Source organism: Watersipora subatra, chromosome 4, assembly GCF_963576615.1.
Source record: "Watersipora subatra chromosome 4, tzWatSuba1.1, whole genome shotgun sequence".
Taxonomy (NCBI): domain Eukaryota; kingdom Metazoa; phylum Bryozoa; class Gymnolaemata; order Cheilostomatida; family Watersiporidae; genus Watersipora; species Watersipora subatra.
Window position 1 is genome coordinate 5,266,156 of NC_088711.1, and position 14,893 is coordinate 5,281,048.

The 14,893-nt window shown below is 37.3% G+C and overlaps 1 protein-coding gene across 1 annotated transcript in view; it reads right to left on the reverse strand.

Moving 5' to 3' along the window:
• Positions 1 to 5,603, reverse strand: part of LOC137394456 (cGMP-dependent protein kinase 1-like) — a 40,810-nt gene extending 35,207 nt beyond the window's left edge. Inside the window, exon 1 of the mRNA XM_068081178.1 lies at positions 5,424 to 5,603. The gene's annotated coding sequence lies outside the window, so the exon portion shown is untranslated. The remainder of the gene's footprint in view (positions 1 to 5,423) is intronic.
• Between the last annotated feature and the right edge of the window lie 9,290 nt (positions 5,604 to 14,893).

Sequence of the window (14,893 nt, forward strand, 5' to 3'; positions counted from 1 at the left end):
TTTGACGTCTATAGGTCAAAGTCTAAGTACACCTTTGGCTATGGTTATCGGTAGATTAGACTTCTAACCGTATCCTCCTACAGTGACCAATGAACAAGCAGGACAAATAAACCAGCAAATTATTAATGAGTAAAAGAGCAAGAGAAGACAAGAACAGCATTCCTAATAATCTAATGAAACATACAAATGTCAAATGAGATAGCCATAGACATCTAGCCTCAAACAGAGTCTTTAACTCATTCTAAATATTTAAATCACCCTCAAGGTCTGTGTCCAGAGCCAAGCAGTAGCACTGTTTTGTCAAAATCCTAGATAAGCAACAGCGAAGAGCTTCAATGTGATGGCAATATTGAAGGATGATTAGTATGGCAGCACACATACAGCACACAGAGCTGTTTTTACATAAACATGACAAGAAAACATCAAAAACGGCCTGTGCATCAGCTACTTGACTAACTGTAATTATAACGCTAAAGACACGAAAAGCTATAATGGAACGTTATAACGCCAGCAGCAAGTCCCCAACGTGGCCTAGCGACACTAAGTCTGGGAGAGGCGACAAGAGTATCTCATTTTTCTACTGAAAGATCGGTTGAAAGTTGAGCTAGGGTTTTTATCCCACATACTGTGATCAACTAATTAATGTGTCTGACAATCATTTTGAAAAAGTAATGGCAGTTTTATATTTCTGTGGACTTTTACAAATAGACATGCTGGCCACACCATAATTTTGGCAGAAAAGTTGCTGCTTCCACAGCTGTTACAGCCTGACAAAGAATGTTCTTGGCTTATTATTGTTATTAAACATAGATTATTAAAAAATTATTTGTAAATTACTAATGTAATATGGTGTTTAGTTGTTGAATATGTTTTTATAACTTGAGAAGGTGACGATTTTATTCAGCATGTTCCCATAATATATGAAAACTATGGGCTTGCAGTGCAGGTATGAGGAAATAGTAAAACATTAATTATGTAATAGTTTTTTCTACTTTAATCTCAAGTGACTGGAAATAAATTCTGAGAAACCCATATAAAGCAATAATAACTCAAACTACAAGTCTGCAGGAAGCCAGGAAAGAATGACTGTGTTTTTGAGCTGAACGAAAAATACTTAACTTTTAAATTAAAAAGTGCAAGTACCCTCGCGACCAACACTTCTTTAAAAGCTAAAATAATCTTATGATTTCCATTCGAAAATGAAAGTCAATTTCTGTCAAATAATTCTACGCGGAGTAGTAGCCAATAGCCAGTCATGCAAATGCTGCCTTGCTGCTTTGTCGTGTGTTTCTAAAATCTGGCTACATTCGACTAGAGCGAGTGCAGAGTTATTGACTCATTTTAGAAGACATCTAGCTCAGAACTGAAAAGGTAGAAGTCATGCCTAGAGTTCAAACATCCTAGCAATTTGCTGAGTCAGGCAACCTACTAGTAACAGGTTCATCAAACAGAAACACTGTAGTAGCAATCCTGCTAGCTGGCTTATTCTTATGGCATGGCGCAGCCATGACATTGTCATTTCCTTTCCAACCAGTTTATGAACTACCAAAACAAAGCCTCATCATTCTTCTGCGGTTAAATTTTTTGGGAAATATTATAGTGTAAGAACATTGTAGTTGGTTTATTTTATTCGTCTTAACAGTAGCTGGTCATGGATGTCTGGCAGCGACAGTTAGCCACATACGTATCTATCTGTAGGGGTGCACCACGGATGCTACTTTGACCACGGGTGCCTACTTTGACATGACAAGTTAGTTTGTGTCGCCCCTTTGGCATGAGTCCCGATTCGCATACCATCTAGCAGCCGAGTCCAATTTGCGCGGCCAAAAGAGGTGAGTAACCAGTGTATCACGGTTGAAGGATTATTTCAACTGCCCTCTCCTAACCACAAACTGGCTGTTTTTATGCTTGCAATGTAAAAAACAACCTTTGTGCAGTGGCCAGCAGAGGTCTGTGCACTGGTCCAGAGCATGGAGGGTTAGTCTGAGCTCAGTGGATACACAATACACGCCTAACTTACTCTTCCTCGCTTCGTTTACACACGGCCAATCGGAAAAACATTTTTACGATTTCTGACCAAAATCATCAACAAAGCTGTAGATCCATCATGTTTCTGGTGCTTATGCTACACTCCCGGTACAATTGCATAGCATTGCTTGTAAGCATGGTAAAATGGTTTGAGAGATTGAGCAGCCTTCCCGCACTCTGTGCTCTAAATGTATTATAGATACACAACTATTCATAGAATGACCATAAGAATAGAAAGTAGAATATGATCTCTGAGACATTAGCTCAGACTTCTCTGCAAGTCTTAGCCTCTGTTCTATCCTGTGAGCAAATACATCGTGTACAAAGGTACACCCCATACTTGAATAACTGTACATAATAAGACAACCGTTCGGTGTACTCTATATCACTAAACTGGTGGATGGTCACCGATGAACGGGTTGCGTTACTCGATTCAATCCTATTGGCAAGTTATTTGAAAGATTTGTCATTCAACTGGTCTGCGTGCTGATAAGTAAGGAATGTTTATGACATTCGAAGCATTGTTAGCTTACAAACCACAGTGCGGCATCTGTAGAGATTCTAGCCAAGTCATCAGAGTCAGCGTGGGGCCAGAACAGGCCAGAATCATGAGACTCTTGGAGTTGAAATTATCAACTCTTTTATTGTGGTATTATTATTCGTCATGTTTGCATCGTACATCGTGACTTTAGTTGCAATAGCAGATCAGCGAACGTGCCATGCTGGCGAAGTGATTACTGCAAAAACTGTACTAACACTACACTTACATGGACAAACTCAGTAATCTATTAGTTGTTAGTAAATCAAGCACTTACACTTGGCAGCAATTAGCTTCAGACAATATAGCTCCAAATGGTAAGTGCTAATTGCAACAATATTTTCACTACTTCACACAAGTTAGCTCATGTTGATGACAGTTTTCATTTTTTTAGAACATTCTTATGAGAAAATGTGCAACTAATCCATCTTAATGTCGTAACAAAACTGTTTGGAAGATACTAGCTGTTAGTTAGACATTTTATCAAAATCTTCCTAGCATCAACTACGCCAGCAAATGGAACGAGTCGACAGATAAAAATGATATTACGGGAAACTTTGAGCTAGCTAGTACCGATTGATAAAAGTGAAGAGCCAGAGAAGTAACAATAACTGAACAAGACCAAACAAGTTTATTTTGAAAAGAGGACCTTAGCTGTGACTAGCCCGGTAGTAACCGCTAGCAACAAGTAGTTGTTACAAGATAATAAATCTGCTTCATTGGCAGTCAAATTGATGAGGCTTTTATTGACCAAACCTGTGTTCAGCGCAGTTAACCAGTTCAGTTTCACTAAATTCCTTAGAGTGTTGCTTCTGGCAGCAAACACGGTAATGCTTCTCAAGCCCAATTACTTGTTGATTGGATTACATATAAAGTTGTTACTAGGGGGAAGCGGAGAGTTGGAGATGAGAATGTCTACGTGCATGTAGTGAAACAGAAAACATTATGCAGCTTTATGCTTATGAATAAATGTTATCCGTGACATCTGCCTCACCAATCTTAACTATTGGTTCTTGCATCTCATTTTAAAATTGCTTCAACAGTAATCAACATATAAATTCCAGAGAAACTGTAACGGAAATCATGCCGATTAGCCCGACATATGAGCGCAGGTGACTCTATTGGAGCTTAAGTACTGCCATAGCTAATCTTGTGTATAATCTCGAGTCATAAAAATCATTTTAGACCACCTAGAGAGGTATTTCTTAGCAGATGGAAAGCATGTTTCTAGAACCAGATTTATGAAGTTATTCAGCACATCTCAATGTGTCACTTTGTTTAATCATTTGTAATGCTATTTTTTAGACATCGATAAGGCTAGTAAGAGCAACATTGTAAGCTAGGAATATGCGTTGAGACATTGAGCGGTTTAGTGCAGAAAATCTGCTGAGAATATCTTCAACAGGAATGTGAGAGTTTGTTTTTGATTTTTGCTTTTGTTTGTTTCTATTCCGCTTGGTTTAAAAATTCACCATCTCTACGGAGCTAAGTTCTATTATATATTAGCAATGTGTCGACACTTGTCATAAACTCTGTATGGTCTTAAGAATGTTCATGTAAAAAACAAGTAGCCAAAGCAACAAGTAGTTTATCATTTTCAGAGTTTGTATAATTTTATAGGCTAAATATCTTTAGCTGCAACGTGGGGGTCTTCTTCTGTCAAAATTATAAAACAGATCTTTTTGAAAAACAAATTATTTTTTTAAGTTACTGTTCACCAATTAAAATTACAAACAGTAGACAGACAGGCAGACAAAAGGATAAATGAAATCTAGTAATGATATAAGTAAGTAGCCGTTTCCAAGTCGCATTCTGAAAGATGATAAGTAATTTGATAAGGTGCTGGCAGAAGTATTTCACGTAAGATGCAGTTTGTTTGTGTCATCAACTGCCTAGAGGTGTGTCAGATGGACTCTAAGTAAACTGGGGCTGCATTACTTATACACAACTCTAGTTCAATTATGTAGTTATGACAACCTCTCATTACTAGAAACCGCGCAGATTAGGAAAGAGGGACAAACATTTAGTGTAAGCGATTGGGTACAAAGGGTATATTACCTCTTGTTTATCAAACATTAGCGGAGACCATGTCCGGGTATGAAAGAGCGCCAAGATACAATGTTACAAGTAATCCAGCTACTCAAAAAAAAAGCTGGAATTTGGCTAAAACTTCTACATCTGATCTATTCTAGAGATAGGTAAAACTAATACATGGACTCATGCTTGCTTCCAGCTACTTCCAAACAACCTCTTGATCAATTTCTAGAAATAAGTGTGTAGGTTGAAGGGTATTTTGTAGCGATGAGTAACCTATGAGTGATCATGAAATAGTAACGCTTATTGTGTATGACCAAGTGTCAGGAGTGCCTTCAAGAGTTTCTTTGCCTCTAAATGAAACCACTACTACTCCGCTAACATAAGGAGCAGTGCAGAACACTTGAACGTTTGTACGCAAAACTGTTGGGCAACAGAACAACACTAGCTCAACCGAACTATGAATACAGTGATATATAGGTACAGTATATTAGCTACAAACAGCCGTGGGGATGCATGAAGCCTGTGAACACTTGTCACCCAGCAAGTGTTGACTGAGGGTTTCGAAACGATTATTAAGACAAATGTGGAGAGCAACTCTGTAGTGAAGGGATGCAGTTGCCAATCATCAAGAAGCCTCTTTTGTCAGAATAGTGATAATGCAGCACTCAAACATAGCTTTAGTAACTCAAAGTTAAGTGTGTTATGATACTGATAGCAACGTTCATATTATAGTTCAGCCGACAATTGGCTAAAAAATGGAGTTGCAGCAAACCAGATCTCACTAGACGTTGTTGCCAGATCTGGCCAGCTTCACACTCACCTCAGTAAAGTTGAACAGATAGACTTCTGGCTAGTATCTCACATCTGCCACATCCACCGCTCTCTTGTGTTATGGTAAGAGGAAAGTCCAGCCAATGACACTTACAGTTGACCTTATAACCTAGTACTAGGCTACTATTGACTAGCAAAGAACGTTCCGGACGCACGACTAAAAGGTAACTAACTGCTGATTGAACTAGCTCCAGCTAGTCGTGTGCTTGTCTGACTGTAAATATATGTTCACTTGTACGTAACCGACTGCGGGAGTGAAGCGCTATCCATGGCAAGCTATCAATCAAAAAATTACTATGCATGAAGATAAAAGTATGATAGCATAGGTTATTACGCATAGAGAATTAGTGAAAGAGTTGACCTTTAACCTTTGCTTCTTGACTGGCCGAGTGGCTAAAGGTCCATTTGGACAGTAACCAGCATTGACAAAGGACAATAGGGTCATGAAGGTCCTCTGACTGTACTGCGTCCAAAAGTGTCGCTTGTTCTGGACAATACAACCTAATAAAACACAGTTTAAAGGTTAGGGCTTGTCAGCAATCTTATAACTAATGACTGTGGCACCTGTAGGGGGCAAATACTGAACAAACTTCCATCTTGTGCTATAAACTCCAGCTTTCAGAGTGTACTACCAAGTTAATGTGCTCGAGAATCTAGATTCATGTTATTCATTATGCTATGAGCATTGAGTATGAACAAATACATAAGGGTCCGTCATTGTCCATGGAGGGTTGGGAGGAATACATTTTTACATTCAAAATATATTTTACAGTTAGAAAAACTTTTGAGCAACAAATTAGGTCTGTACAGCTCATAGTTGAAATGTCAAGTCTTCCCTTCACTCGGAGCAAAATGAAATCTTTGTGATCTGTAAAAATCACAGCTGGCGGAGACACGTCTGATAGGTGAGAGGTTCTGTCTCTACAGCAAAAAACACCCTATTCAAATATTATTATCTATGTTTCACCTTATCATTAGTAGAATTACTTAACTTTGCTGCTTCATGCTCTGGTATCTGTACTAAACATTAGAATTCAGGTTGAAAACTTAAAATAGAGGAAAATGTTTTAACTGCATTCAAGAAATATTTCCAAGAAAATAGACTACTCAAGACCAATAAGGCAAATGTTGTTCAATCAGCCTCCTTTGTAATCAGCTATATAATGTTTTAATCTACCTGCAAGCACTAAAACATTAGTCATTGTCTTATCTTGCTTTTTAATTGGCATATCTTGATAACTGTGTGCAGCAGCTTACCTTACGGTTCACACCGGACAGACATAGTGGTAACAAGCATGTTTAAAGGAATCTACTGCCTTATTCCTAAAAACCAGTTAAAACCAGTTATACGAAGCGAAGTGACTTTTTTACTTTCCTACAAGCATTTCTGAATAGACAGCTCTAGCTCCATAGTGAACAGCGCAAATGGTGGTCCAGGAACAGTAAACAGTAAATGCTCACAATGTACAAAGTGTGTTATGCTATATCATATGTCTACAAATGTATGACATATTCCTAACATACTCTAGTATATCATATGTCTACCCCTGTATGATATATACCTAACATAGTATATGATATGTCTACCCCTGTATGATATATACCTAACATAATATATCATATGACTACCACTGTATGACACATACCTAACATACCTTAGTATATCATATGTCTACTACTGCATGACATATACCTAACATAGTATATCATATGTCTACAACCGTATGACATATACCTAACAGAGTATATCATATGTCTACTACTGTATGACATATACCTAACATAGTATATCATATGTCTACTACTGTATGACATATACCTAATGTGATGTAGCTGCATGCACAACAAATGAACTTGTAAATGAATTTGTGCAATTGGATTGCAGCACGAGGCAAAAAGGGAGAAGAAGCAGCACCTCGGCAGCGAACATGACATTAACAGGTTTTCAACATATGAATTGGTTTCATTAACAAATATGTAAAAGACTGTTTTAATTTATTATGGAAATTAGAGAAAATAAGGTTTTTTAGAATTAATTAAAATACAAGCATGCTAACAAGCTAGTAAGCTACTACTAGGCACTTTCTAGATGAAAGTCATTTTATTAACCTGTTGGCAGTTGACAGCCTGGCAGGTGCTTGTTTCTATAACGGCTGAATCAGAACTGATTGATCAGTTGTTTTTTTCAGCAGGGCAATTTCTAAAATAGCCTGTCAGTTTTGTTTTGGTCATTATTGGATACCAGATGATTTATAACGTAAATTCCGCAGAAGAGCGATTGTCTACAAAGAACATTCCACGCATATGACAGAATTCTGGTCTACTAGCCTGAGATTAAAAAGGGTTATAAGGGTTTCTGGGTGTTTTATGAGAAAAACGGAAATTTTTAAAAATAAATTTTTGAATGTAGAAGGTATAACGCTATGAAGCCAAAGACATACAGTAGCTAGGAGAGGCCGACTAGCTGGAATGATAAAGTTGTACATTACAGCCAATTAGAGATCAGCTTAAATAGTACGGAGTATATTTGCTTTCTTTTATAAAGTGCATGCAAAAAAATTTATCAAGCAATGTTCAAAGGTTGTTTATGAAAAAAACACCCATTCATCCAATGCTTGCTGTCGATGGCATTATAATATGGAATTTCCAAAACACCTCGCTAGTCTGTCCAAAGTTGTCTGCTCGGCTTGACGCGCTGCTACATTACTCAAAATCACTTATTCCCCAAAATGCTAGAGTTAGTATCATGGCACCTTAACAGTACTCAGTAGAGAGAGGTCAGAGGTCAGCAGTCAGATGCCAGCCAGTGATCATTGGTAAGGTACAAGTCAAAAATACTGAATGAGTTTATTGTTTATTTGGTCGGTCAATGATGGCAGCAGCAAACTTTATGGCAAAATTCAACTGGGCAGCTAAAAACATTTAAAATAAAAAGATATTTTGTATAAATTGTGTGAAAATTGATGCCATGTGTCAAGCAATAACAGCATTCAATAAATAGCAGCACAGCGATACATGGCAGCACTGATGTTCCAATAAGTTGAGCAGTTTATCGCTAAAACAACTTTTATGTGAAGCACTGTGAGCCAAGAGACCATTGTGTGACCACGTGGGTCACCAGGTTTATTATACCTTGTAAGTGGAAAAGGGATCACAAATCACTAAGGAAAGCTAAGCAGGTCATCTTCGGGTATCTATCCAACACAATAAAGTTTTTAATCCAATCTTTTAACGGAACATGTTATTAGTCGTTAAAATTCTTTAACGGCACTCGGTTGTCTCTTAGACGCTCGAAGTGACTCGTGGAACTGTTAATAATCTGCTTTGGCTGTTCACGTTCCTACAGATCTCTAAAGCGTATCAAAAGGTGGCCGTAGCGTCATAAAATAATAAATATGGTGGACAATTTGCGTGCATACGAAAAGTTGCTTCTAGCAATACTAATTTATACTAAAGCTACAATGGAGTCAAATGAAACTGCACAATTTCTGGAGCACGAAGGACTGACAAGGTCATTATAGTTATCACTTTAACATTCATAAAGTTATAGGGTGAGATACCATGAGTTTGATTAAATAGGTCGACCTTGCAAAGTGTCACAAACCAACTGACAGATCACATTTCTACATTTTTACAGATATTTCAGAACATCAATCAAATTTAGCTAAAATTTGGCTGGTTGTCACAATTTTTGCAACGTATCGTACTAGAGTTTCAGAATATCAAATTGCTCAAAGCAGTTTGAAAAGTGAGAGGAAGGAAACCTTACTGCTCAGAGAAATAGAACATTTGAAAGTTGTATTAGCCATTGCATGGTAGTGAAACAGTCCTCTAATCTCAAAGGGATGGTTGGTAGCCACCTGCTGTGCGTGGTCAGAAGATTCAAACCTACTTTTACTGGTACTAATCCTCCTATTGGTTGGGGCGCTAACAACAGAGGATACAAGTTGAGATCAATACAGCAGATTAGTGGTGGTCACGCTTCACCAGCTGCCCTTGCCATCTAGATATGGAAAGCTGGGGTAAACTGACAATAAAGACCAATTTGCCACCTCAGTTGACTCAAGCAGCAACGCCCACATACCTGCTAACACACGTTGTAATCACCCACTTAACATACACTTCATAGAGTTGCTCTTTTTTATCAGGTTTGTGAGCAACTGGAATAGCTCTACTGAAAACTTTTGCTTTATCCCACTTGACATGTAGCTATGCTACACCCAGGCACACTCACACTACGCACGGTATCTTGTGTCAAATGTGTTGCCTGTGAATCTACCCTGAATGTTTTAAAAAGATTCAAACACCCTAGACGATATGAAGGCGTCACGTGATTGGCGGCGTGGCGCCAATCTGCGCTGGAACTCGCCCAGGAAGTTGATGCTGAGTGATAACGCTAGACTTTCTCTATCAGAACTTTATCACGTGTGAGATGCATTTCGATTGGTTGTTTTTCCCCAGAATGCAATTCTATGGCTTCTAATTTTTTTGCATCAATGTTCACCGTACGGCAGCAACATTTCGCTATTTTGTTACGATTGAAACGTCAAAACGAACCCTGAATTGTTCATAGATTTAAGAAGAGCACACCCAGCCCTGTAAGACACAAGACACTAAAATTACAAAGAAACCCAGTTGAATACCAACATTTGTGAGTCAATCGTTGCACAGGTTGACCATCTTGAGAATGGTAAATATTTATTAAAATAAAATAAAAAAACGACTACAAAGTAAACTACATATATAAATCCTAAACAATTACTGTTAAAAGTACAGAATCGTTTTTTCTTATGTTTTTTGTAGTGTACAATTTGTGAAAGTGAGATAGGCCCAACAACAAAAGCAGAAGTGATTAATGTCATTGTCTAGAAGGCGCCATATTGACTTAAATCTATTAACAACTCCAAAAAAACTGATAATACAGAATTTAATTGGCAGTTTGTGAGCGTGTGAGTCGCCCAAATGTGTTTAAGCGCACGCCAGCGATACCTCCGCGCTCCTCATGACGCATGCCATAAAATCGCCTGGTGTGTTTGCACCTGTAGTCATCGCCCATGATCTTTATGCTCGTAGGTGAGTACACATAAACTCTCTACATTTCAGTAGGGTGTGTTTCTGCTTCAAGCGCAAGCAGTTTAGACAGCCATCAAAGAGTTAATTACTGTTACTGAGTATTACTTGTGTGTCCGGAATACCTCACAGCCCTTTATATACAGGGGACCCCTACTTTGTTGTAGGTTCTGAATATTGCACTGGTATAAAGTATAAACACAGCTGTTGGAGCAAGAAGTTCTCAACCTGGATGTTAGAGCCTTACAGCAACGTATTAAAAGTGTTTCATAGAGTTGCTGACATACTGCCGACAGTAAACTTTAAAAACAAAATATTTGCTATAATAAAAGTCGTGTCCATCCGTCTGTAGACACGACACGCTAAAAGAATAAATAAAAAGATTGCACGATACAGGAATCAAACCTGGATATTTAAATCCTTAGCCGAGTGCGTTACTATTATCACCGCTCCATCACCTTTTGATATTTAGGAATACTTGTGCACATAATTATAATACATGACAATCTCTCACGGCACGCTGGGCAATGAAAGTGGAGGATGAGTCAGCTGAATCTTGGTTTTGCTTGTCACGATTGTCAGAAAAAAGATGGCCGACTCTACATTCCCTGTACTCTACTGGCCAATTGCTACAGATAATCGTACTAATAGATGCATGAGTCGTATGGTCTATGAAACCTAAAGCCTTACATATGCATGTGTAATTTCGCTGCATGTTTTAAAAAAGCCTCCTGAAAAAACTTGTTAATATGCAGTAGGCAGCAATTCACAAACCACAAAGAGAAGTGATACCACGAGCTGCCTCACCTCATATCACACAAGTATTACTCTGATCATCTGTGTATCCAGCTAGACCAGTCTTATGCGAGACAAATTAATTTTAACTTTTGAATAAACCGATCTTAGAGAGTTTTCTTCTCTGATTCCAGAGATTACTTTATATGAAGCCTGATAGCAAGTGTGAACAGTTGTAAAATGATTAAACTTTTATGAAACATGACAGCGCTTGCTTTGCGCGATGAAATTGTTCTAACGCCTGTCATTTTTTTTCAACGATTGAACGAAGGGTATTAAATTTTTATTATTATTAAACTCTTCTCATGCAACACCAAATATAATGCTCGGTTAAATATTAATTTGCATTTTTTGCTATGTTGTACATTTTCTACATTTATGACTAAAAACTTGTTATCAACTAGTTTGTCTACAGTGTGTCCACAGTTTATACACTCTAGTTAAAATATCAGTAGTAAAATAGCGTATATATCTACATATCATAACACATAGACATGAAACAACTATTCCAGTGGAGGAAGAAGCAGCCATATTCAGTTAAGAGTTATCTACTCTTATTAATTTTGATGCTTCTGAAGTCAAGTCATGAACCATATAGTTTCATTGCTACACTGGGAGTCCGGCATTGATAATGGTGAATTAACTTAGCAAGCACTTGCAAGCACTTGTAACTGCAATTTTATGTAGTATAATGTACATTAATGTTTTATAATGACCAGTACATATGCTAGGATACTGCAATATAATATGACATGTTGAGGGCAAATCCATCATACATATGAATATATCCTGACCATGATATGTCTGGTAATGTATTGGACAAATTGTGTTCTGCAAAGTACTTTGTTTCACTGCAGTGCCCATCATGCTCTGCAGTCTAATACATAACGGCGTATAATGCTACCTTGAATATTAAATTATATTTTATCTTTAGTATTACATTGTGTAACTGATCAAAGTTTGCATTTGCAGCTGGAGACCATCAATAACTTCACAGCTATTAAATAAAAATACATCTTCATAACGTTTTCTGAAAAATAAAACTATTTCAGTGAAATTTTCACACATGGTAGAATTACCTTTGCAAATCTTTTGGACTTGAAAACTTCTCGTTGCCAATAACAGACTAGTTTAACTGACCAGATCACATATTAATAGTTTTCTCCGCGTATGAAGCATCTCAGAGATCGTCTCTGTCACTCATTGGCTTATTTCAACTTCATCCATACGTAAATCAAACACGAGAGCTAAAAGAGTTGAATAAAAAATGAAGATTTTTTATTTTAATTAACTTTTTACTCTTAGTAAGGAGCTCCAGGAGAGAAGCCCTTCCAAAACACTTTGAGTTAAGTAAAGTGATTTTTAGACATGTATTCTGCATAAAGACAGCAAAAACTGTCCTTAAAGTAGTTTTATACATTGTAGTAGCTAATAGTAAGCAATACAACCAGCGTCCATGTGGTCCACATTGTTGTGTATTTATGGAAAGTTATCGAAAAAAACAAATTCATGATTTCAGAAGAATAAATGGTCAGCATACCAAATTTCAGCATTTTCATTATATATACAATTTTCCTGTAATCTTACATTAATTTGGGCTCCAAAGCTATTTATTTGGGCTCCAAGGTTATTTATTTGGGCTCCAAGGCTATTTATTCAAAGCAGTATCGGAAGCTTTCGCAAAAGCCTCTTGTTTGTACTTGTCACAAACAAGCACTCATGATAAGGTACGCTAAGAGTGTGTTATGTCAGTTATTCTCATATCAGTAAGAGATCAGCAGTATATCAGTATGTCTGTAATACTTTCATAAGAAAGACAGTCGTGAATTTACCAATTCAGAACTCTGGTAATAGTTGGATAGTCTCTGAATAGTCTGAGAAGCTAAGTATAGCCCTAACTCGTGGTATGCATGCTTTGCTAGAGTGTTTAGGGCTGTTCAAGTGGCTGTAGAAACAGTTGAAGTGAATGCTTGTCTCTATTTGCCATCTCAAGGGCATTCAATAGACTTTCGCCATTTAATATAACAAATATGATTTCAATGCCGACAGGAAATTTATTTTCAGAGATTTTCTATATGGAAGCAGCCCTCAGCCAGTATGCATGCGTGTTTAGCTAACCAAGATTGTTGCAGTGATATTAATTACTTCAAAGAGAACTTATAACGGCGAACAACGCAGATTAAAATTTAATTTAAATTATAAAGCAACAGATGAGCAATTATCCAAACCTTTGTACTAACTCATATGAAGGAATGCTCAAGCTCCTTTCAGTGTTTGTTTAATATAGTAAACAAGACCTTTAGAGTGAGTGTACAGAAGCATACTCAGAACTCCTCATACTTCTTGTACGTATGCAGGTGAAAACACTCTAACTCAAGGTTTCGCTGACTTCATTCTCATAATCTTAAGGATAACAAGTTGAAAAAGGTTGTGTGCAGCGATATCTTTTCAACTAAAAGCGTATCATCATAAATCTCTACAGCGTAGCTAATAAAGCTCACAGTATGCCAGCCAAAGCTCACAGGGCACCCAAAGATCGTCTACAGGTAAGTAAAATGTCCTCTTATGACTGTCATCAGTATGTCCTATTAACAAGTACAAACTGCTTCATTTGTGAAAGAGAGTCACGTTGTAAGTATTTCCTGTTTAATATAAAGTAGGTGTTCTACAAATGGGTGGGTCACATTCATAGAGTTTCTCTAATAGAGAGACTCTATGGATGTGAGTTAAGATGAGTTAGGATGGTAGGATGAGTCAGCACCGGTCAGTATGAGTAGAGTCTTGATTTGACTGCAGTTCTAGATTATTACTTTAACTACTAGCAAGCATGTGACAGGACTATATACCATAGCAAAGGTATAATAGCCTTAACAGAAGCTGTAGAGTTTTCCTTATGAGCAGGTTGCTATCAAACGAACCCTGGTAGGAAGAAAAGATAAAAAAGTGTTGAAATAAAACTAGGATAAGTAATAACAACAACAATGATAATATCACAAGTAACAACAGCAATAATAATGATGATCTGAGTTATGATAACAAAAATGGTGATATCTGAACTAGTAATAACAATAATGATAATATCTCATCTAATAACAACAATAATAATGATATCTTGGCTCAAGTTAAATTTAACGCATTGCTTGTAAGAATACTTGTAACCAGAAATCTCGCAGAAACAGACATCTTGAAGATGTTAGCTTCAGTATAAAAAAGGTATGAGTGGTACTCCTTAGCTTATAACTGAGTCCCAGAAACACTCATTCTATCAGTCTTAAGATTTCTGTGTGAAACTAACCATAATAACTATAGTCTAGCTTGGGTTGCAGCTTTGAAAATCGCATCGAACATCAAGCTAAACGGCTAAATACTAATAGCATTAATATGTCACCATAGAAAAGTACAACATGGACTTGGTAAAATGTTGCGCAGCCCCCAAGATTGAAATGCTATCCTCTGGTATGATATATTGTAATATGCACTCATTACCAACATAAAATACGAGCCTATACAAATATGTGTTAACACCACCGACTTTGTTGTAATCTACAAACAGGCATTCTGCCCAACAATTCTATTGTCTCAGAAATGGCCAGC